We start from the raw sequence: 23,737 nt of genomic DNA, 5'->3' as shown, positions 1-23,737 counted from the left end.
AAATTTGTGGACTAACCACTATAAAATAGTTATTTTCTAGAGAAACGGAGACAACAAAAGTTCCAAACCTCTTTGACATTCATAATATATTAGTGAATGATGCAACTATGCATTAAAACAGTATTTTCATATTTTTGAATTTTTTTATAAATCTATGTGTTAACCCCTACGAAAATATTGATTTTTTCGGCAAATGTTCTATGTACAGAAGCCTATGATCTTTAGTGTTGTTTTAAAATTTAAAAGACATTCTAACATTTGTATTAATGTATAATAAACTCTCTTTCATTGTACATGGGTATCGTTTTAATTTTTTGTCAATTAATTTAGTAAAACTTCATAATACTCCCTAAATTGTTGGACTAACCACTATAAAATCGTTATTCNGAGACAACAAAAGTTCCAAACCTCTTTGACATTCATAATATATTAGTGAATGATGCAACTATGCATTAAAACAGTATTTTCATATTTTTGAATTTTTTTATAAATCTATGTGTTAACCCCTACGAAAATATTGAGTAATTAGATAAATGTTCTATATACTGAAGCCAATGATCTTTAGTGTTGTTTTAAAATTTCTAAACACATTCTACATTTGTATCAATGTATATTAAACTCTCTTTCATCGTACCTGGGCATCGTTTTGATTTTTTGTCATTTAATTTAGTAAACTTCATAATACTCCATTAATTGGTGGTCTAAACACTGTAAAATCACTATTTTCTAGAGAAACGGAGAGAACAAAAGTTCCAAAACCTCTTTGACGTTTATCATATGTTGGTGAAGAATACAACTATGCATTAAAACAATATTTTCATATTTTTGATTTTTTTTCAAAATCTATGTGTTAACCCCTACGAAAATATTGAGTATTTCGATAAATGTTCTATATACTGAAGCCAATGATCTTTAGTGTTGTTTTAAAATTTCTAAACCATTCTACATTTGTATTAATGTATATTAATCTCTCTTTCATGGTATATGGGCAGCTTTTTAATTTTTTGTCAATTAATTTAGTAAAACTTCATAATACTCCCTAAATTTGTGGACTAACCACTATAAAATAGCTATTTTATAGAGAAACAGAGACAACAAAAGTTCCAAACCTCTTTTACATTCATCATATGTTAGTGAAGGATGCAAATATGCATTAAAACAATATTTTCATATTTTTGAATTTTTCTCAAAATATATGTGTTAACTCCTACGAAAATATTGAGTTTTCCGGTAAATTATTTATATACTGAAGCCTATGATCTTTAGTGTTGTTTTAAAATTTCTAAACCATTCTACATTTGTATTAATGTATATTACACTCTCTTTCATGGTATATGGGCATCGTTTTAATTTTTTGTCAATTAATCTAATAAAACTTCATAATACTCCCTAAATTTGTGGACTAACCACTATAAAATAGCTATTTTCTAGAGAAACGGAAACGACAAAAGTTCCAAACCTCTTTGACATTCATAATATGTTAGTGAAGGATGCAACTATGCATTAAAACAGTATTTTCATATTTTTGAATTTTTCTCTAAATCTATGTGTTAACCCCTACGAAAATATTGAGTATTTCGATAAATGTTCTATATACTGAAGCCAATGATCTTTAGTGTTGTTTTAAAATTTCTAAACACATTCCACATTTGTATTAACGTATATTAATCTCTTTTTCATCGTACATGTGCATCGTTTTGATTTTTTGTCATTTAATTTAGTAAACTTCATAATACTCCATTAATTGGTGGTCTAAACACTATAAAATCGCTATTTTCTAGAGAAACAGAGAGAACAAAAGTTCCAAACCTCTTTGACGTTTATCATATGTTAATTAAGGATGCAACTATGCATTAAAACAATATTTTCATATTTTTGATTTTTTTTCAAAATCTATGTGTTAACCCCTACGAAAATATTGAATTTTTGGTAAATATTCTATACACTAAAGCCTATGATCTTTAGTGTTGTTTTAAAATATCAAACACATTCTACATTTGTATTAATGCATATTAAACTCTCCTTAATTGTATATGGGCATCGTTTTAATTTTTTGTCAATTAATTTAGTAAAACTTCATAATATTCCCTAAATTGGTGTACTAACCACTATAAAATCGCTATTTTATAGAGAAACGAAGACAACAAAAGTTCCAAACCTATTTGACATTCATCATATATTAGTGAAAGATGAAAATATGCATTAAAAAAATATTTTCATATTTTTGAATTTTGCGCAAAATATATGTGTAAACCCCATATTAATTTATATTACACTCTCTTTCATTGTACATGGGCATAGTTTTAATTTTTTGTCTTTTGATTTAGTAAAACTTTATAATACTCCTTAAATTGGTGGACTAACCACCATAAAATCGCTATTTTATAGAGAAACGAAGACAACAAAAGTTCCAAACCTCTTTGACATTCATCATATGTTAGTGAAAGATGCAACTATGCATTAAAAAAATATTTTCATATTTTTGAATTTTACTCAAAATATATGTGTTAACTTCTCCGAAAATATTGAGTTTTCTGGTAAATGTTCTATATAGTAAAGCCTATGATCTTTATTATTGTTTTAAAAAGTCTAAAACATTCTACATTTGTATTAATGTATATTAATTTCTTTTTAATGGTACATGTGCATCGTTTTAATTTTTTGTCAATAAATTAAGTAAAACTTCATAATACTCCCTAAATTTGTGGACTAACCACTATAAAATCGCTATTTTCTAGAGAAACGAAGACAACAAAAGTTCCAAACCTCATTGACATTCATCATATGTTAGTGAAGGATGCAACTATGTATTAAAATAATATTTTTAGAATTTTGAATTTTTTTCTAAATCAATGTGTTAACCCCTACGAAAATATTGAGTTTTCTGGCAAATGTTCTATGTACTGAAGCCTATGATCTTTAGTGTTCTTTTAAAATTTAAAAGACATTCTACATATGTATTAATTTATATTAAACTCTCTTTAATTGGTACATGGGCATCGTTTTATTTTTTTGTCAATTAATTTAGTAACACTTCATAATACTAACTAAATTGGTGGACTAACCACTATAAAATCGCTATTTTCTAGAGAAACGAAGACAACAAAAGTTCCAAACCTCTTTGACATTCATCATATGTTAGTGAAGGATGCAACTATGTATTAAAATAATATTTTTAGAATTTTGAATTTTTTTCTAAATCAATGTGTTAACCCCTACGAAAATATTGAGTTTTCTGGCAAATGTTCTATGTACTGAAGCCTATGATCTTTAGTGTTCTTTTAAAATTTAAAAGACATTCTACATATGTATTAATTTATATTAAACTCTCTTTAATTGGTACATGGGCATCGTTTTATTTTTTTGTCAATTAATTTAGTAACACTTCATAATACTCCCTAAATTGGTGGACTAACCACTATAAAATCGCTATTTTCTAGAAAAACGGAGACAACAAAAGTTTCAAACCTCTTTGACATTCATCATATGTTAGTGAATGATGCAACTATGCATTAAAACAATATTTTCATATTTTTGAATTTTTTTTGAAACCCTACGAAAATATTGAATTTTCCGGTAAATGTTTTATATATTGAAGCCTATAATCTTTATTGTTGTTTTAAAATTTCTAAACACATTCTACATTGGTATTAATGTATAATAAACTCTCTTTCATTGTACATGAGCATAGTTTTAATGTTTTACGCTATTTTATATAGAAACGAAGACAACAAAAGTTCCAAACCTATTTGACATTCATCATAGGTTAGTGAAGGATAAAAATATGAATTAAAACAATATTTTAATATTTCTGAATTTTTCTCTAAATCTATGTGTTAACCCCCTACGAAAATATTGAGTTTTTCGGTAAATGTTATATATACTGAAGCCTATAATCTTTATTGTTGTTTTAAAATTTTTAAACACAATCTACATTTGTATTAATGTATATTAAACTCTCTTTCATTGTACATGGGCATCGTTTTGATTTTTTTGTCATTTAATTTAGTAAACTTCATAATACTCCATTAATTGGTGGTCTAAACACTATAAAATCGCTTTTTTCTACAGAAACGGAGAGATAAAAAGTTGCAAACCTCTTTGACGTTTATCATATCTTGGTGAAGGATGCAACTATGCATTAAAACAGTATTTTCATATTTTTGATTTTTTTTCAAAATCTATGTGTTAACCCCTACGAAAATATTAAATTTTTCGGTAAATATTCTATACACTGAAGCCTATGATTTTTAGTGTTGTTTTAAAATATCAAACACATTCTACATTTGGATTAATGTATATTAAACTCTCTTTCATTGTATATGGGCATCGTTTTAATTTTTTGTCAATTAATTTAGTAAAACTTCATAATACTCCCTAAATTGGTGGACAAACCACTATAAAATTGCTATTTTATAGAGAAACGTATACAACAAAAGTTTCAAACCTCATTGACATCCATCTTATGTTAGTGAAGGATAAAAATATGAATTAAAACAAAATTTTCATATTTCTGATTTTTTCTCTAAATCTATGTGTTTACTAACCCCCTACGAAAATATTGAGTTTTTCGGTAAATGTTATATATATTGAAGCCTATGATCTTTAGTGTTGTTTTAAAATTTTTAAACACAATCTAAATTTGTATTAATGTATATTAAACTCTCTTTCATTATACATGGGCATCGTTTTGATTTTTTGTCATTTAATTTAGTAAACTTCATAGTACTCTATTAATTGGTGGGCTAAACACTATAAAATCACTATTTTATATAGAAACGAAGACAACAAAAGTTCCAAACCTCTTTGCCATTCATCATATGTTAGTGAAAGATGCAACTATGCATTAAAACAGTATTTTCATATTTTTGAATTTTTCTCAAAATATATGTGTTAACACCTACGAAAATATTAAATTTTTCGGTAAATGTTTTATATACTGAAGCCTATGATCTTTAGTGTTGTTTTAAAATTTTTAAACACATTCTAAATTTGTATTAATGTATATTAAACTCTCTTTCATTGTACATGGACATAGTTTTAATTTTTTGTCTTTTAATTTTGTAAAACTTTATAATACTTTCTAAATTGGTGGACTAACCACTATAAAATCGCTATTTTATAGAGAAACGAAGACAACAAAAGTTCCAAACCTCTTTGACATTCATCATATGTTAGTGAAAGATGCAATATTTTCACAATATTTTTGAAAAAATATTTTTCATATTTTTGAATTTTACTCAAAATATATGTTTTAACTCCTAAGAAAATATTGAGTTTTCCGGTAAATGTTCTATATACTAAAGCCTATGATCTTTAGTATTGTTTTAAAAATTCTAAAACATTCTAAGTTTGTATTAATGTATATTAATCTCTCTTTCATGGTACATGTGCATCATTTTAATTTTTTCAATTAATTTAGTAAAACTTCATAATAGTCCCTAAATTTGTGGACTAACAGCTATAAAATCGCTATTTTTCTAGCGAAACGAAGACAACAAAAGTTTCAAACCTCTTTGACATTCATCATATGTTAGTGAAGGATGCAACTATGCATTAAAACAATATTTTCATATTTTTGAATTTTTCTCTAAATCAACGTGTTAACCCCTACGAAAATATTTAGTTTTCCGGTAAATATTCATTGTACTGAAGCCTATGATCTTTAGTGTTGTTTTAAAATTTCTAAGACATTCTACATATGTATTAATGTATATTAAACTCTCTTTCATGGTACATGGGCATCGTTTTTAATTTTTTGTCAATTAATTTAGTAACACTTTATAATACTCCCTAAATAGGTGGACTAACCACAATAAAATCGCTATTTTCTAGAGAAACAGAAACAACAAAAGTTTCAAACCTCTTTGACATTCATCATATGTTAGTGAAAGATGCAACTATATATTAAAATAATATTTTCATATTTTTGAATTTTTTTCGAAATCTATGTTTTAACCCCCTCCGAAAATATTGAATTTTTTGGTAAATGTTTTATATGTTGAAGCAAATGATCTTTATTATTGTTTTAAAATTTCTAAACACGTTCTACATTTGTATTAATGTATAATAAACACTCTTTCATTGTACATGGGCATAGTTTTAATTTTTTGTCATTTAATTTAGTAAAACTTTATGATACTCCCTAAATTGTTGGACTAACCACTATAAAATCGCTATTTTATAAAGAAACGAAGACAACAAAAGTTCCAAACCTATTTGACCTTCGTCATAGGTTACAGAAAGATGCAAATATGCATTAAAACAGTATTTTCATATTTTTGATTTTTTCCCAAAATATATGTGTTAACCCCCCACTACAAAAATATTGAGTTTTCCGGTAAATGTTCTATATACTGAAGCCTATGATCTTTAGTGTTGTTTTACAATTTCCAAAACATTCTGCATTTGTATTAATGTATATTAAACTCTCTTTCATTGAACATGAGCGTCTTTTCATTTTTTTGTCAATTAATTTAGTAACACTTCATAATACTTACTAAATTGGTGGACTAACCACTATAAAATCTCTATTTTCTAGAGAAACGGAAACAACAAAAGTTCCAAACCTCTTTGACATTCATCATATGTTAGTGAATGATGCAACTTTGTATCAAAAAAGTATTTTCATATTTTTGAATTTTCTCTAAATCTATGTGTTAACCCCTACGAAAATATTGAGTTTTTTGGTAAATTTTCTATATACTGAAGTCTATGATATTTGGTGTTGTTTTAAAAATTTTAAACACATTCTACATTTGTATTAATGTATAATAAACTCTCTTTCATTGTACATGGGCATAGTTTTAATTTTTTGTCCTTTAATTTAGTAAAAGTTTATAATACTCCCTAAATTGGTGGACTAACCACTATAAAATCGCTATTTTCTAGAGAAATGGAGACAACAAAAGTTCCAAACCTCTTTGACATTCATCATATTTTAGTGACGGATGAACCTATGCATTAAAACAGTATTTTCATATTTTTGAATTTTTCTCTAAATCTATGTGCTAACCCTTACGAAAATATTGAATTTTCCGGTAAATGTTCTATATACTGAAGCCTATGATCTTTAGTGTTGGTTTAAAATTTCTAAAATATTCTACAATTGTATTAATGTATTAATGTATATTTAACTCTCTTTCATGGTACATGGACATCGTTTTAATTTTTTGTCAATTAATTTAGTAAAACTTTATAATACTCCCTAAATTTGTGGACTAACCACTATAAAATAGCTATTTTCTAGAGAAACGGAGACAACCAAAGTTCCAAACCTCTTTGACTTTCATCATATTTTAGTGAATGATGCAACTATGCATTAAAACAATATTTTCATATTTTTTGAATTTTTCTCCAAATCTATGTGTTAACCCCTACGAAATTATTGAGTATTTCGGTAAATGTTCTATATACTGAAGCCAATGATCTCTAGTGTTGTTTTAAAATTTTTTTAACACATTCTACATTTGTATTAATGTATAATAAACTCTCTTTCATTGTACATAGGCATAGTTTTAATTTTTTTCTTTTAATTTAGTAAAACTTTATAATACTCCTTAAATTGGTGGACTAACCACTACAAAATCTCTATTTTCTAGAGAAACAGAGACAACAAAATTTCCAAACCTCTTTGACATTCATCATATATTAGTGAAAGATGCAACTATGTATTAAAACAACATTTTCATATTTTTGAATTTTTCTCTAAATCTATGTGTTAACCCTACGAAAATATTGTGTTTTCCGGTAACTATTTTATATACTGAAGCCTATGATCTTTAGTGTTGTTTTAAAATTTCTAAAACATTCTATATTTGTATTAAGGTATATTAAACTCTCTTTCATTGAACATGAGCGTCATTTCATTTTTTGTCAATTAATTTAGTAACACTTCATAATACTTACTAAATTGGTGGACTAACCACTATAAAATCTCTATTTTCTTTAGAAACGGAAACAACAAAAGTTCCAAACCTCTTTGGCATTCATCATATGTTAGTGAATGATGCAACTACGCATTAAAACAGTATTTTCATATTTTTGAATTTTTCTCTAAATCTATGTGTTAACCACCCCCCCTACGAAAATATTGAGTTTTTCGGTAAATGTTCTATATACTGAAGCCTATGACCATTAGTGTTGTTTTAAAATTTCTAAAACATTCTACATTTGTATTAATGTATATCAAACTCTCTTTCATGGTACATGGGCATTGTTTGAATTTTTTGTCAATTAATTTAGTAAAACTTCGTAATACTCCCTAAATTTGTGGATTGGCCACTATAAAATCGCTATTTTCTAGAGAAACGGAGACAACAAAAGTTCCAAACCTCTTTGGCATTCATCATATGTTAGTGAATGATGCAACTACGCATTAAAACAGTATTTTCATATTTTTGAATTTTTCTCTAAATCTATGTGTTAACCACCCCCCCTACGAAAATATTGAGTTTTTCGGTAAATGTTCTATATACTGAAGCCTATGATCTTTAGTGTTGTTTTAAAATTTTTAAACACATTATACATTTGTATTTATGTATAATAAACTCTCTTACATTGTACATGAGCATAGTTTTAATTTTTTGTCCTTTAATTTAGTAAAACTTTATAATACTCCCTAAATTGGTGGACTAGCCACTATAAAATCGCTATTTTCTAGAAAAATGGAGACAACAAAAGTTCCAAACCTCTTTGACATTCATCATACGTTAGTGACGGATGCAACTATGCATTAAAACAGTATTTTCATATTTTTGAATTTTTCTCTAAATCTATGTGTTAAACCCCTTACGAAAATATTGAATTTTCCGGTAAATGTTCTATATACTGAAGCCTATGATCTTTAGTGGTGGTTTAAAATTTCTAAAACATCCTACATTTGTATTAATGTATTAATGTATATTTAACTCTCTTTCATGGTACATGAGCATCGTTTTACTTTTTTGTCAATTAATTTAGTAAAACTTTATAATACTCCCTAAATTGGTGGACTAACAACTATAAAATCGCTATTTTCTAGAGAAACAGAGACAACAAAAGTTCCAAACCTCTTTGACATTCATCATACGTTAGTGACGGATGCAACTATGCATTAAAACAGTATTTTCATATTTTTGAATATTTCTCTAAATCTAAGTGTTAACCCCTACGAAAATATTGAGTTTTCTGGTAAATGTTCTATACACTGAAGCCTATGATCTTTAGTGTTGTTTTAAAATTTCTAAAACATTATACATTTGTATTAATGTATATTAAACTCTCTTTCATGGTACATTAGCATCGTTTGAATTTTTTGTCAATTAATTTAGTAAAACTTCATAGTATTCCCTAAATTTGTGGACTAACCACTATAAAATCGCTATTTTCTAGAGAAACGGAGACAACAAAAGTTTCAAACCTTTTTTACATTCATCATATGTTAGTGAATGATGAAAATATGCATTAAACAATATTTTTATATTTTTGAATTTTTCTATAAATCTATGTGTTAACCCTTACGAAAATATTGAATTTTCCAGTAAATGTTCTATTTACTGAAGCCTATGATCTTTAGCGTTGGTTTAAAATTTCTAAAACATTCTACATTTGTATTAATGTATATTTAACTCTCTTTCATGTTACATGGGCATCGTTTTAATTTTTTGTCAATTAATTTAGTAAAACTTCATAATACTCCCTAAATTTGTGGACTAACCACTATAAAATAGCTATTTTCTAGAGAAACGGAGACAACAAAAGTTCCAAACCTCTTTGACATTCATCATATGTTAGTGAATGATGCAACTATGCATTAAAACAATATTTTCGTATTTTTGAATTTTGTTTCTCTAAATCTATGTGTTAACCCCTACGAAAATATCGAGTACTTCAGTAAATGTTCTATATACTGAAGCCAATGATATTTAGTGTTGTTTTAAAATTTCTAAACACTTTCTACATTTGTATTAATGTATATTAAACTCTATTTCTTTACATGGGCATCGTTTTGATTTTTTGTCATTTAATTTAGTAAACTTCATAATACTCCATTAATTGGTGGTCTAAACACTATAAAATCGCTTTTTTCTACAGAAACGGGGAGAACAAAAGTTTCAAACCTCTTTGACGTTTATCATATGTTGGTGAAGGATGCAACTATGCATTAAAAAGGTATTTTCATATTTTTGATTTTTTTTTCAAAATCTATGTGTTAACTAACCCCTACGAAAATATTGAATTTTTTGGTAAATATTCTATACACTGAAGCCTATGATCTTTAGTGTTGTTTTACAATATAAAACACTTTCTACATTTTTATTAATGTATATTAAACTCTCTTTCAATGTATATGGGCATCGTTTTAATTTTTTGTCAATTAATTTAGTAAAACTTCATAATACTCCCTAAATTGGTAGACTAACCACTATAAAATTGCTATTTTATAGAGAAACGAAGACAACAAAAGTTCCAAACCTCTTTGACCTCCATCATATGTTAGTGAAAGATACAACTATGCATTAAAACAGTGTTTTCATTTTTTTGAAATTTTCTCAAAATATATGTGTTAACCACTACGAAAATATTGAGTTTTCCGGTAAATGTTCTATATACTGAAGCCTATGATCTTTACTGTTGTTTTGAAAAATTTAGCACATTCTAAATGTGTATTAATGTCTATTAAACTCTCTTTCATTGAACATGAGCTTCGTTCATTTTTTGTCATTTAATTTAGTAACACTTCATAATATTCCCTAAATTGGTGTACTAACCACTATAAAATCGCTATTTTCTAGAGAAACGGAGACAACAAAAGTTTCAAACCACTCTGACATTCATCATATGTTAGTGAATGATGCAACTATGCATTAAAACAGTATTTTCATATTTTGAATTTTTTTCGAAATCTATTTGTTAACCCCAACAAAAATATTGAATTTTTCGGTAAATGTTTTATATACCGAAGCCTATGATCTTTATTGTTGTTTTAAAATTTCTAAACACATTCTGCATTTGTATTAATGTATAATAAACTATCTTTCATTGTACATTGGCATTGTTTTAATTTTTTGTCATTTAATTTAGTAAAACTTTATAATACTCCATAAATTGGTGGACTAACCAATATAAATTTTCAATTTTATAGAGAAACGAAGACAACAAAAGTTCCAAACCTCTTTGACATTCATCATATGTTAGTGAAAGATGCAACTATGCATTAAAACAATATTTTTATATTTTTGATTTTTTCTCAACATATATGTTCAAAATATATGTGTTAACTCCTACGAAAATATTGAGTTTTCTGGTAAATGTTCTATATACTGAAGCTGATGATCTTTAGTGTTTTTTAAATTTCTAAAACATTCTACATTTGTATTAATGTATATTACACTTTCTTTCATGTTACATGGGCATCGTTTTAATTTTATGACAATTAATTTAGTAACACTTCATTGTACGCCCTAAATTTGTGGACTAACAACTATAAAATCGTTATTTTCTTGAGAAACGGACACAACAAAAGTTCCAAACCTCTTTTACATTCATCATATGTTAGTGAAGGATGCAAATATGCATTAAAACAATTTTCATATTTTTGAATTTTTCTCTAAATCTATGGGTTAACAACCCTAACGAAAATATTGAATTTTTCGGTAAATGTTCTATATACTAAAGCCTATGATCTTTAGTGTTGGTTTAAAATTTCTAAAGCATTCTACATTTGTATTAATGTATTAATGTATATTTAACTCTCTTTCATGGTACATTGGCATCGTTTTAATTTTTTGTCAATTAATTTAGTAAAACTTCATAATACTCCCTAAATTTGTGGACTAACCACTATAAATATGATGGAACAACAGTTTACCAAGAAGATCAGATTGCTAAAGTGATAGTAAGTTATTTCCAGAGCTTATTCACTACCCTAGCTGGTCAAAGTGAAGAGACTGTAAACTTTGCCCTGTCGCCAATGGTGACTGCTGATGAAAATGACATACTGATACGGAGTCCTTCGCTGACGGAAATAAAGGATGCAGTGTTCTCTATCCATGCCGATAAGGCACCCGGGCCAGACGGCTTCTCGGCCAGTTTTTTTCACTCTAATTGGGAGAGTATTGGAGCAGAGATAGTTAAGGAGATTCAAGAGGTATTCCTGACGGACAAGCTACCAGCGAAGATCAACGAAACCCATATTTGCCTAATCCCGAAGGTACAGAGCCCCAAAACAGTGGGTGAATATAGGCCTATTGCCTTGTGCAATGTCTATTACAAGATAATCTCGAAGATACTAACGAAGCGACTGCAACCTCTCCTCTCCGGGATCATCTCTGAAAACCAATCTGCATTCGTACCGGGCCGGGCAATCTCCGACAATGTACTAATTACACACGAGGTTCTTCACTATCTCAAAACTTCGGATGCAGAGAAGCGGTGCTATATGGCGGTCAAAACCGATATGAGCAAAGCCTATGATAGATTGGAGTGGGACTTTATCAGAAGTGTACTGCACCGCTTGGGTTTTCACCCAAAATGGATTGCGTTGGTGATGCAATGTGTATCGACAGTTACATACTCCTTCCTCATTAACGGCTCGCCTAGAGGAAGAGTCACACCGAGTAGGGGAATTCGTCAAGGAGACCCCCTCTCACCATACTTATTCATTTTGTGTGGTGAGGTTCTCTCGGGCCTGTGTAACAGGGCACAAACGGAGGGTTCTCTAAAAGGAATCAGTGTAGCTCGGGGGAGTCCCCGACTAAACCACCTCCTCTTTGCCGATGATACTATGTTCTTTCTTAGAGCAGACTCAAAAAGCAGTAAAGCCCTCCAGCAGATTCTGCAACGTTACAAAGAGGCATCGGGTCAAACCATTAACCCGGAAAAGTCATCCATTACCTTTGCAAAAAGAACTCCGCTGCACTTGAAAGATACGGTCAAGAACATTATGGCGATACAGCAAGAAGGTGGGACTGGTAAATACCTCGGGTTACCAGAGCTGTTTGGCAGGAAAAAAAGGGATCATTTTGCCTCCATTGTCGACAGAATAAAGCAAAAAGCATCGGGATGGTCCAACAGATTTCTCTCCACTGCAGGAAAGATGACGATGCTGAAGAGTGTCTTATCTCCGATCCCATCCCATGCTATGCAGTGTTTTGAACTGCCAGTGTCTCTTTGCAAGCAGATTCAGTCGGCCTTGACCCATTTCTGGTGGGACAGACGGGAAGGGAGCAGCAGCATCGCTTGGGTCGCATGGACCAAGATGATCCAACCCGTAGAACACGGGGGTTTAGACTTCAGGGACATTCAAAGTATCAATGATGCTTTCCTCACCAAGCTTAGCTGGAGAATTATTCGCAAGCCAGATTCTCTGTTCGCCAGAATATTATTGGGAAAATACTGTCCCGCTGGGGATTTTCTTACGTGCTCAATGAGTAGCTCCTGCTCTCATGGATGGAGAGGTATCATGAATGGAAGGGATTTGATCATGGAGAACGCTGGATGGGCAGTGGGAAATGGTGAAAATTTAAACATATGGGAGGCTCCTTGGCTCAGCCTTTCTCGACAAGAGAGACCAATGGGACCAGCCCCGGAAGCTCTAATCAATATCTCAGTTTCTGAGCTCTTTTTACCCGGAAAAAACGAATGGGACGTGGAAAAGATTCGTCAAGTTCTCCCCTGTGAGGAACATCGCATCAGATCAATCAAGCAAAGCCTAACAGGAGCCCCAAACAAGCTTATGTGGTTACAATCTCCAACTGGAGAATACACAACGAAGACGGGATACATTGCTTATGTATTAAAACAGTATTTTCATATTTTTGAATTTTTCTCTAAATCTATGTGTTAACCCTACGAAAATATTGAGTTTTCCGGTAACTGTTTTATACACTGAAGCTTATGATCTTTAGTGTTGTTTTAAAATTTCTAAAACATTCTACATTTGTATTAATGTATATCAAACTCTCTTTCATGGTACACGGGCATCGTTTGAATTTTTTGCCAATTAATTTAGTAAAACTTCGTAGTACTCCCTAAATTTGTGGATTAACCACTATAAAATCGCTATTTTCTAGAGAAACGGAGACAACAAAAGTTTCAAACCTCTTTTACATTCATAATATGTTAGTGAAGGATAAAAATATGAATTAAAACAATATTTTCATATTTCAGAATTTTTCTCTAAATCTATGTGTAACCCCCTACGAAAATATTGAGTTTTCGGTAAATGTTATATATACTGAAGCCTATGATCTTTAGTGTTGTTTTAAAAAATTTAAACACAATCTACATTTGTATTAATGTATAATAAACTCTCTTTCGTTGTACATGGGCATAGTTTTAATTTTTTGTCGATCAATTTAGTAAAACTTCATAATAGTCCCTAAATTGGTGGACTAACCACTATAAAATCTCTATTTTATAGAGAAACGAAAACAACAAATGTTCCAAACCTCTTTGACATTCATCGTATGTTAGTGAAATATGCATCTATGCATTAAAACAATATTTTCATATTTTCGAATTTTTCTCAAAATATATGTGTTAACTCCTACGAAAATATTGAGTTTTCCGGTAAATGTTCTATATACTGAAGCCTATGATCATTAGTGTTGTTTTAAAATTTATAAAACATTTTAAATTTGTATTAATGTATATTAAACTCTCTTTCATTGAACATGAGCGTCATTTCATTTTTTGTCAATTAATTTAGTAACACTTCATAATACTTACTAAATTGGTGGACTGACAACTATAAAATCTCTATTTTCTAGAGAAACGGAAACAACAAAATTTCCAAACCTCTTTGACATTCATCATATGTTAGTGAATGATGCAAGTACGCATTAAAACAGTATTTTCATATTTTTGAGTTTTTCTCTAAATCTATGTGTTAACCACCCCCCTACGAAAATATTGATTTTTCGGTAAATGTTCTATATATTGAAGCCTATGATCTTTAGTGTTGTTTTAAAATATTAAAACACATTATACATTTGTATTAATGTATAATAAACTCTCTTTCATTGTACATGGGCATAGTTTTAATTTTTTTTCCTTTAATTTAGTAAAACTTTATAATACTCCTTAAATTGGTGGACTAACAACTATAAAATCGCTATTTTCTAGAGAAACGGAGACAACAAAAGTTCCAAACCTCTTTGACATTCATAATATGTTAGTGAAAGATGCAACTATGTATTAAAACAGTATTTTCGTATTTTTGAATTTTTCTCTAAATCTATGTGTAAACCCCTACGAAAATATTGAGTTTTCCGGTAAATGTTCTATATACTGAAGCCTATGATCTTTAGTGTTGTTTTAAAATTTCTAAAACATTCTACATTTGTATTAATGTATATTAAACTCTCTTTCATGGTACATTGACATCGTTTGAATTTTTTGTCAATTAATTTAGTAATACTTCATAGTACTCCCTAAATTTGTGGACTAACCACTATAAAATCGCTATTTTCTAGAGAAACGGAGACAACAAAAGTTTCAAACCTTTTTTACCTTCATCATATGTTAGTGAAGGATGCAAATATGCATTAAAAAATATTTTATATTTTTGAATTTTCTCTAAATCTACGTGTTAACCCTTACGAAAATATTGAATTTTCCGGTAAATGTTCTATATACTGAAGCCTATGATCTTTAGTGTTGGTTTAAAATTTCTAAAACATTCTACATTTGTATTAATGTATTAATAACTCTCTTTCATGGTACATTGACATCGTTTGAATTTTTTGTCAATTAATTTAGTAATACTTCATAGTACTCCCTAAATTTGTGGACTAACCACTATAAAATCGCTATTTTCTAGAGACACAACAAAAGTTTCAAACCTCTTGGACATTCATCATATGTTAGTGAATGATGCAACTATGTATTAAAACAATATTTTTATATTTTTGAATTTTTTTCTCTAAATCTATTTGTTAACCCCTACGAAAATATCGAGTATTTCAGTAAATGTTCTATATACTAAAGCCAATGATATTTAGTGTTGTTTTAAAATTTCAAAACACTTTCTACATTTATATTAATGTATATTAAACTCTCTTTCATTGTACATGGACATCGTTTTGTTTTTTTGTCATTTAATTTAGTAAACTTCATAATAGTCCATTAATTGGTGGTCTAAACACTAAAAAATCGCTATTTTCTAGAGAAACGGAGAGAACAAAAGTTCCAAACCTCCAAACCTCTTTGACGTTTAACATATCTTGGTGAAGGATACAACTATGCATTAAAAAGTATTTTCATTTTTTTGATTTTTTTTCAAAATCTATGTGTTAACCCCTACAAAAATATTGAATTTTTCCGTAAATATTCTATACAGTGAAGCCTATGATCTTTAGTGTTGTTTTAAAATATCAAACACATTCTAAATTTTTATTAATGTATATTAAACTCTCTTTCACTATATATAAGCATCGTTTTATTTTTTTGTCAATTAATTTAGTAAAACTTCATAGTACTCCCTAAATTTGTGGACTAACCACTATAAAATTGCTATTTTATAGAGAAACGAAGACAACAAAAGTTCCAAACCTCTTTGACCTCCATCATATGTTAGTGAAAGATACAACTATGCATTAAAACAGTATTTTCATTTTTTGAAATTTTCTCAAAATATATGTGCCCTACGAAAATATTTAGTTTTCCGGTAAATGTTCTATATACTGAAGCCTATAATCTTTACTGTTGTTTTAAAAATTTTAACATATTCTACATTTGTACTAATGTATATTAAAATCTCTTTCATTGAACATGGGCGTCGTTTCATTTTTGGTCAATTAATTTAGTAACACTTCATAATATTCCCTAAATTGGTGGACTAGCCACTATAAAATCGTTATTTTCTAGAGAAACAGAGACAAGAAAGTTTCAAACCACTCTGACATTCATCATATGTTAGTGAATGATGCAACTATGCATTAAAACAGTATTTTCATATTTTGATTTTTTTTCGAAATCTATGTGTTAACCCCTACGAAAATATTAAATTTTTCGGTAAATGTTTAATATACCGAAGCCAATGATCTTTATTGTTTTTTTAAAATTTCTAAACACATTCTAAATTTGTATTAATGTATAATAAACTCTCTTTCATTGTACATTGGCATAGTTTTAATTTTTTGTCATTTAATTTGGTAAAACTTTATAATACTCCCTAAATTGGTGGACTAACCAATATAAAATTTCTATTTTATAGAGAAACGAAGACAATAAAAGTTCCAAACCTCTTTGACTTTCATCATATGTTAGTGAAAGATTCAACTATGCATTAAAACAGTATTTTTGAATTTTTGATTTTTTCTCAAAATATATGTTCAAAATATATGTGTTAACTCCTACGAAAATATTGAGTTTTCTGGTAAATGTTCTATATACTGAAGCCTATGATCTTTAGTGTTTTTTTTAATTTCTAAAACATTCTACATTTGTATTAATATATATTAAACTTTCTTTCATGTTACATAGGCATCGTTTTATTTTTATGACAATTAATTTAGTAACACTTCATAGTACGCCCTAAATTTGTGGACTAACAACTATAAAATCGCTATTTTCTAGAGAAACGGAGACAACAAAAGTTCCAAACCTCTTTTACATTCATCATATGGTAGTGAAGGATGCAAATATTCATTAAAACAATTTTCATATTTTTGAATTCTTCTCTAAATCTATGTGTTAACAACCCTAACGAAAATATTGAATTTTCCGGTAAACGTTCTATATACTGAAGCCTATGATCTTTAGTGTTGGTTTAAAATTTATAAAGCATTCTACATTTGTATTAATGTATTAATGTGTATTTAACTCTCGTTCATGGTACATGGGCATCGTTTTAATTTTTTTTCCATTAATTTAGTAAAACTTCATAATACTCACTAAATTTGTGGACTAACCACTATAAAATAGCTATTTTCTAGAGAAACGGAGACACCAAAAGTCCCAAACCTCTTTAACATTCATCATATGTTAGTGAATAATGCAACTATGCATTAAAACAATATTTTCATATTTTTGAAATTTTTTCTCTAAATCTATGTGTTAACCCCTACGAAAATATCGAGTATTTCGGTAAATGTTCTATATACTGAAGCCAATGATCTTTAGTGTTGTTTTAAAATTTCTAAACACATTCTACATTTGTATTAATGTATATTAAACTCTCTTTCTTTACATGGGCATCGTTTTGATTTTTTGTCATTTAATTTAGTAAACTTCATAATACTCCATTAATTGGTGGTCGAAACACTATAAAATCGCTATTTTCTAGAGAAACGGAGAGAACAAAAGTTTCAAACCTCTTTGACGTTTATCATATGTTTGTGAATGATGCAACTATGCATTAAAAAAGTATTTTCATATTTTTGTTTTTTTTTCAAAATCTATGTGTTAACCCCTACGAAAAAATTGAATTTTTTGGTAAATATTCTATATACTGAAGCCTATGATCTTTAGTGTTGTTTTACAACATCAAACATTTTCTACATTTTTATTAATGTATATTAAACTCTCTTTCAATGTATATGGGCATCGTTTTAATTTTTTGTCAATTAATTTAGTAAAACTTCATAATACTCCCTAAATTGGTAGACTAACCACTATAAAATTGTTATTTTCTTGACAAACGAAGACAACAAAAGTTCCAAACCTCTTTGACCTCCATCATATGTTAGTGAAAGATACAACTATGCATTAAAACAGTATTTTCATTTTTTGAATTTTTCTCAAAATATATGTGTTAACCCCTACAAAAATATTGAGTTTTCCGGTAAATGTTCTATATACTGAAGCCTATAATCTTTACTGTTGTTTTGAAAAATTTAACACATTCTAAATTTGTATTAATGTCTATTAAACTCTCTTTCATTGAACATGGGCTTCGTTTCATTTTTTGTCATTTAATTTAGTAACACTTCATAATATTCCCTAAATTGGTGGACTAACCACTATAAAATCGCTATTTTCTAGAGAAACGGAGACATCAAAAGTTTCAAACCACTCTGACATTCATCATATGTTAGTGAATGATGCAACTATGCATTAAAACAGTATTTTCATTTTTTGAATTTTTCTCAAAATATATGTGTTAACCCCTACAAAAATATTGAGTTTTCCGGTAAATGTTCTATATACTGAAGCCTATAATCTTTACTGTTGTTTTGAAAAATTTAACACATTCTAAATTTGTATTAATGTCTATTCTCTTTCATTGTACATTGGCATTGTTTTAATTTTTCGTCATTTAATTTAGTAAAACTTTATAATACTCCCTAAATTGGTGGACTAACCAATATAAAATCGCTATTTTATAGAGAAACGAAGACAACAAAAGTTTCAAACCTCTTTGACATTCATCATATGTTAGTGAAAGATGTAACTATGCATTAAAACAGTATTTTCATATTTTTGAATTTTTCTCAAAATATATGTTCAAAATATATGTGTTAACTCCTACGAAAATATTGAGTTGTCTGGTAAATGTTCCATATACTGAAGCCTATGATCTTTAGTGTTGTTTTAAAATTTCTAAAACATTCTACATTTGTATTAATATATATTAAACTTTCTTTCATGTTACATGAGCATCGTTTTAATTTTATGTCAATTAATTTAGTAAAACTTCATAATACTCCCTAAATTTGTGGACTAACCACTATAAAATCGCTATTTTCTAGAGAAACGGAGATAACAAAAGTTTCAAACCTCTTTGACGTTTATCATATTTTTGTGAAGGATGCAACTATGTATTAAAACAGTTTTTTCATATTTTTGTTTTTTTTTCAAAATCAATGTGTTAACTTAACCCCTACGAAAATATTGAATTTTTCGGTAAATATTCTATACATTGAAGCCTATGATCTTTAGTATTGTTTTATAATATCAAACACATTATACATTTGTATTAATGTATAGTAAACTCTCTTTCATTGTATATGGGCATCGTTTAAATTTTTTGTCAATCAATTTAGTAAAACTTCATAATACTTCTTAAATTGGTGGACTAACCACTATAAAATTGCTATTTTATAGAGAACCGAAGACAACAAAAGTTCCAAACCTCTTTGACATTCATCATATGTTAGTGAAAGATGAAATTATGCATTAAAACAATATTTTCATATTTTTGATTTTTTCTCAAAATAAATTTGTTAAGCCCTACGAAAATATTGAGTTTTCCGGTAAATATTCGATATACTGAAGCCTATGATCTTTAGTGTTGTTTTGAAATTTCTAAAACATTCTACATTTGTATTAATGTATATTAAACTCTCTTTCATGGTACATGGGCATCGTTTGAATTTTTTTGTCAATTAATTTAGTAAAACTTCATAGTACTCTCTAAATTTGTGGACTAACCACTATAAAATCGCTATTTTCTAGAGAAACAGAGACAACAAAAGTTTCAAACCTCTTTTACATTCATCATATGTTAGTGAAGGATACAAATATGCATTAAAATAATATTTTCATATTTTTGAATTTTTCTCTAAATCTATGTGTTAACCCTTACGAAAATATTGAATTTTCTGGTAAATGTTCTATATACTGAAGCCTATGATCTTTAGTGTTGGTTTAAAATTTCTAAAACATTCTACATTTGTATTAATGTATTAATGTATATTTAACTCTCTTTCATGGTACATGGGCATCGTTTGAGTAAAAAACCTATGTGATGTGTTGATATAAATAGGAGAGCAATTCGTATCCATCTCCTCACCATCCCTCTTTCTCTAAACTCCTTAAGCAACTGATACAAGCAAACACAAAAAAACATATGGGTAATTTGGCAGCAGTTATTTTGTCTGAATGTTTAATTTTCTTTTGTTTTTTTATACATTGTTCTTTTAATATTTTATTAGACTATTGAGGATTTTTCATTTAATATTATATTTATAATTTACCCGCATGCAAACAAATATACAATTTAATGCTCATGACCATCGCATGTAAATTTATATTCACATACTAAAATTCCTAGGCATAAACCGTACTTTCTTACATATATTTTTTTCTTACTATGCCTATAATTTTAATTATGTCTACATATTAAAATTTATAATACATTAATAATTTCTTCGCTCCGCGCCCTGCGCGGATTATCACCTAGTATGTTCTTTAAAGCCACAACAATGGAGACTGGTCAATGATAAACAGTGGCATTTAAGATTTTATATTACAAGCCAAAGATAACTGTTTCACAAGTTAATGTAAGAGAATACCAAAGGAACCAACCAGTCTTCTTCTTCTTCTGTCTTTATCATCTCCAAAACACTCTCAAGAACAAATCAATCACCTTATATTTCGGGTACTGCACAAGTAACAACACAGTAATCGAATACTCACTAATGAGCAAAACCCATTTACTCCTTCGTGCCGTGCCTTTCAAGAATCCCATCATGTACCGTGCCCCTGTTAATCCCTTTTATTTATATTAAAAGATGAACATTTTTTTAAGACTAAACTTATGCTCATGTATTATTAACCAAAATGTCATTTCTTATGTGGCAACACCATATTCATTCTCACATTCTCTAGGTAAAAGTCATCTCTTTACTAGATTTATTACATATTTTGCCACTACTCATTAATTGGTGCTTAACATAATATTTTAATCATATTAATTGGTAACTAGCGATTTAAAACCAATTTGAGATAAGAACTCTCGCCTTAACGATTTAAAACAGGTTCGGGACAAGAACTATGCCTTAACGTATGTTGTAATAATTTAACGTTTAATTTAATGTTACTTTCGTGACATATCTACTAATCACAACATATTGCTGTCTACTCACGCATGAAACATGTATATCAAAACCGGTTATCTGAATTGGTTTTCATATCACATAGAAAATATTTGATCAAAACCGGTTATTTAAAAGGTACACGCATGAAGAGATCTATGCAAAAATGTTTGAATGTAACTATGGGTCTGAATTATACTCGATATCAAAGCCAGTTTAAAAAATGTTTGAATGTAACTATGGGTCTGAATTATACTCGATATCAAAGCCAGTTTAAAAAATGTTTGAATGTAACTATGGGTCTGAATTATACTCGATATCAAAGCCAGTTTAAAAAATGTTTGAATGTAACTATGGGTCTGAATTATACTCGATATCAAAGCCAGTTTAAAAAATGTTTGAATGTAACTATGGGTCTGAATTATACTCGATATCAAAGCCAGTTTAAAAAATGTTTGAATGTAACTATGGGTCTGAATTATACTCGATATCAAAGCCAGTTTAAAAAATGTTTGAATGTAACTATGGGTCTGAATTATACTCGATATCAAAGCCAGTTTAAAAAATGTTTGAATGTAACTATGGGTCTGAATTATACTCGATATCAAAGCCAGTTTAAAAAATGTTTGAATGTAACTATGGGTCTGAAAAGGTTTATGATCATACTTGATTTCAAAACCGGTTTAAAAACTTCATACGGCAATCACGTCAATTATTGCCAATTCATATAGACGTAAAAAAAAGAGAGTGATTGATTTAAAATTTAATTGTAGCAACCAAATTTAATGATATGATCCTAGGTGATAACTGATTGATTTAAAGTTGGCTTACATATTTCCAAAGTTGATATCACGTGATCACCTTGCGCAAGGTGAAATTCTTTCATCATGAATTTACTCATTTTATTTTAAGTCTGCTTACATATTTTCAAAACTGATTGATTTGAAACTAAATATCGTTGACCAGATTAACTCTTTGTTTCCTATTATTCCATGTGATTTGACAAGCAATTAATAAGGTAAGTTATCAAAATTCCATATTAATTTAATGCATTAAGTATAGTTTGAATGTAGAATTCATGTTCACCGTATTCGGTGAAACCCAACAAATCTATTATTTTCTTGCAAAAGAAGATGAAAACAATATAACATCGGTTCACTTTAGTACACATCCAGATCAATTAAGAAATATAAATAAGGAAGACAAAATATTATTTTTTCCAATTAGCTTCAACGCTTTTATTACCTTCTGATTGTACATAATAACTCTGAATTAGTGATTAACGTTATTGATTCGACGATCAAAGAATAAGGTACATTCTCAAAATTCTATATTAATTATTGTTACAAAAATTAAAATAACCGGTTAGATATGCAAGTATACCCTAGACCCATCCATTGCATCTATAAATACATGGCCTTATAGCTACACTTCCACACCACCGTCTCCTTCTCAAAACATCCTTACCAAAACTTTCGAGTTTGCACATCACTCATGGCGGGCTTTAACTTCGTAGCAGATGTGAAACATTTTAAGACAATGTGGAGAGTGAGGGTTAGTATTGTTCGATTGTAAAAGCAATACTGTGCTGCTGGTGGCCTAACCATTGAAATGGTTCTCATTGATTCTAATGTTATTATTATTGTTTTTTACTAAGCTGATACTTTGTTATGTCTCTTTATAGGATTGCAAATCATGAGTTCTAAAGACACTTTTCAGTTGTGGTTTTATCAGTTTTTTTTTAATTTTTGTTTCTTTATAATTTGATTTTTTAGTATTTTATTATTCTATTATCTATTTTTTTTTCTTTTTTTATATATTCATAATTTATATTATGAAAAAAATATTGCTTGTGTTTTATTTTATCATAAAGTTATATTAAATATATATAAGTCTTTATTTACTCTCACATTTATTTAAATTCAAATATATTTAAATTACACCAATAAATTAAACAATATAATTTAAAAATTATAATCTCTTTTGATCAATAA

This window comes from Brassica oleracea, chromosome C5, assembly GCF_000695525.1.
Source record: "Brassica oleracea var. oleracea cultivar TO1000 chromosome C5, BOL, whole genome shotgun sequence".
In the NCBI taxonomy this organism is placed as follows: Eukaryota; Viridiplantae; Streptophyta; class Magnoliopsida; order Brassicales; family Brassicaceae; genus Brassica; species Brassica oleracea.
The sequence above is the reverse complement of the archived record's forward strand: the minus strand, read 5'-3'. Positions refer to the sequence as shown.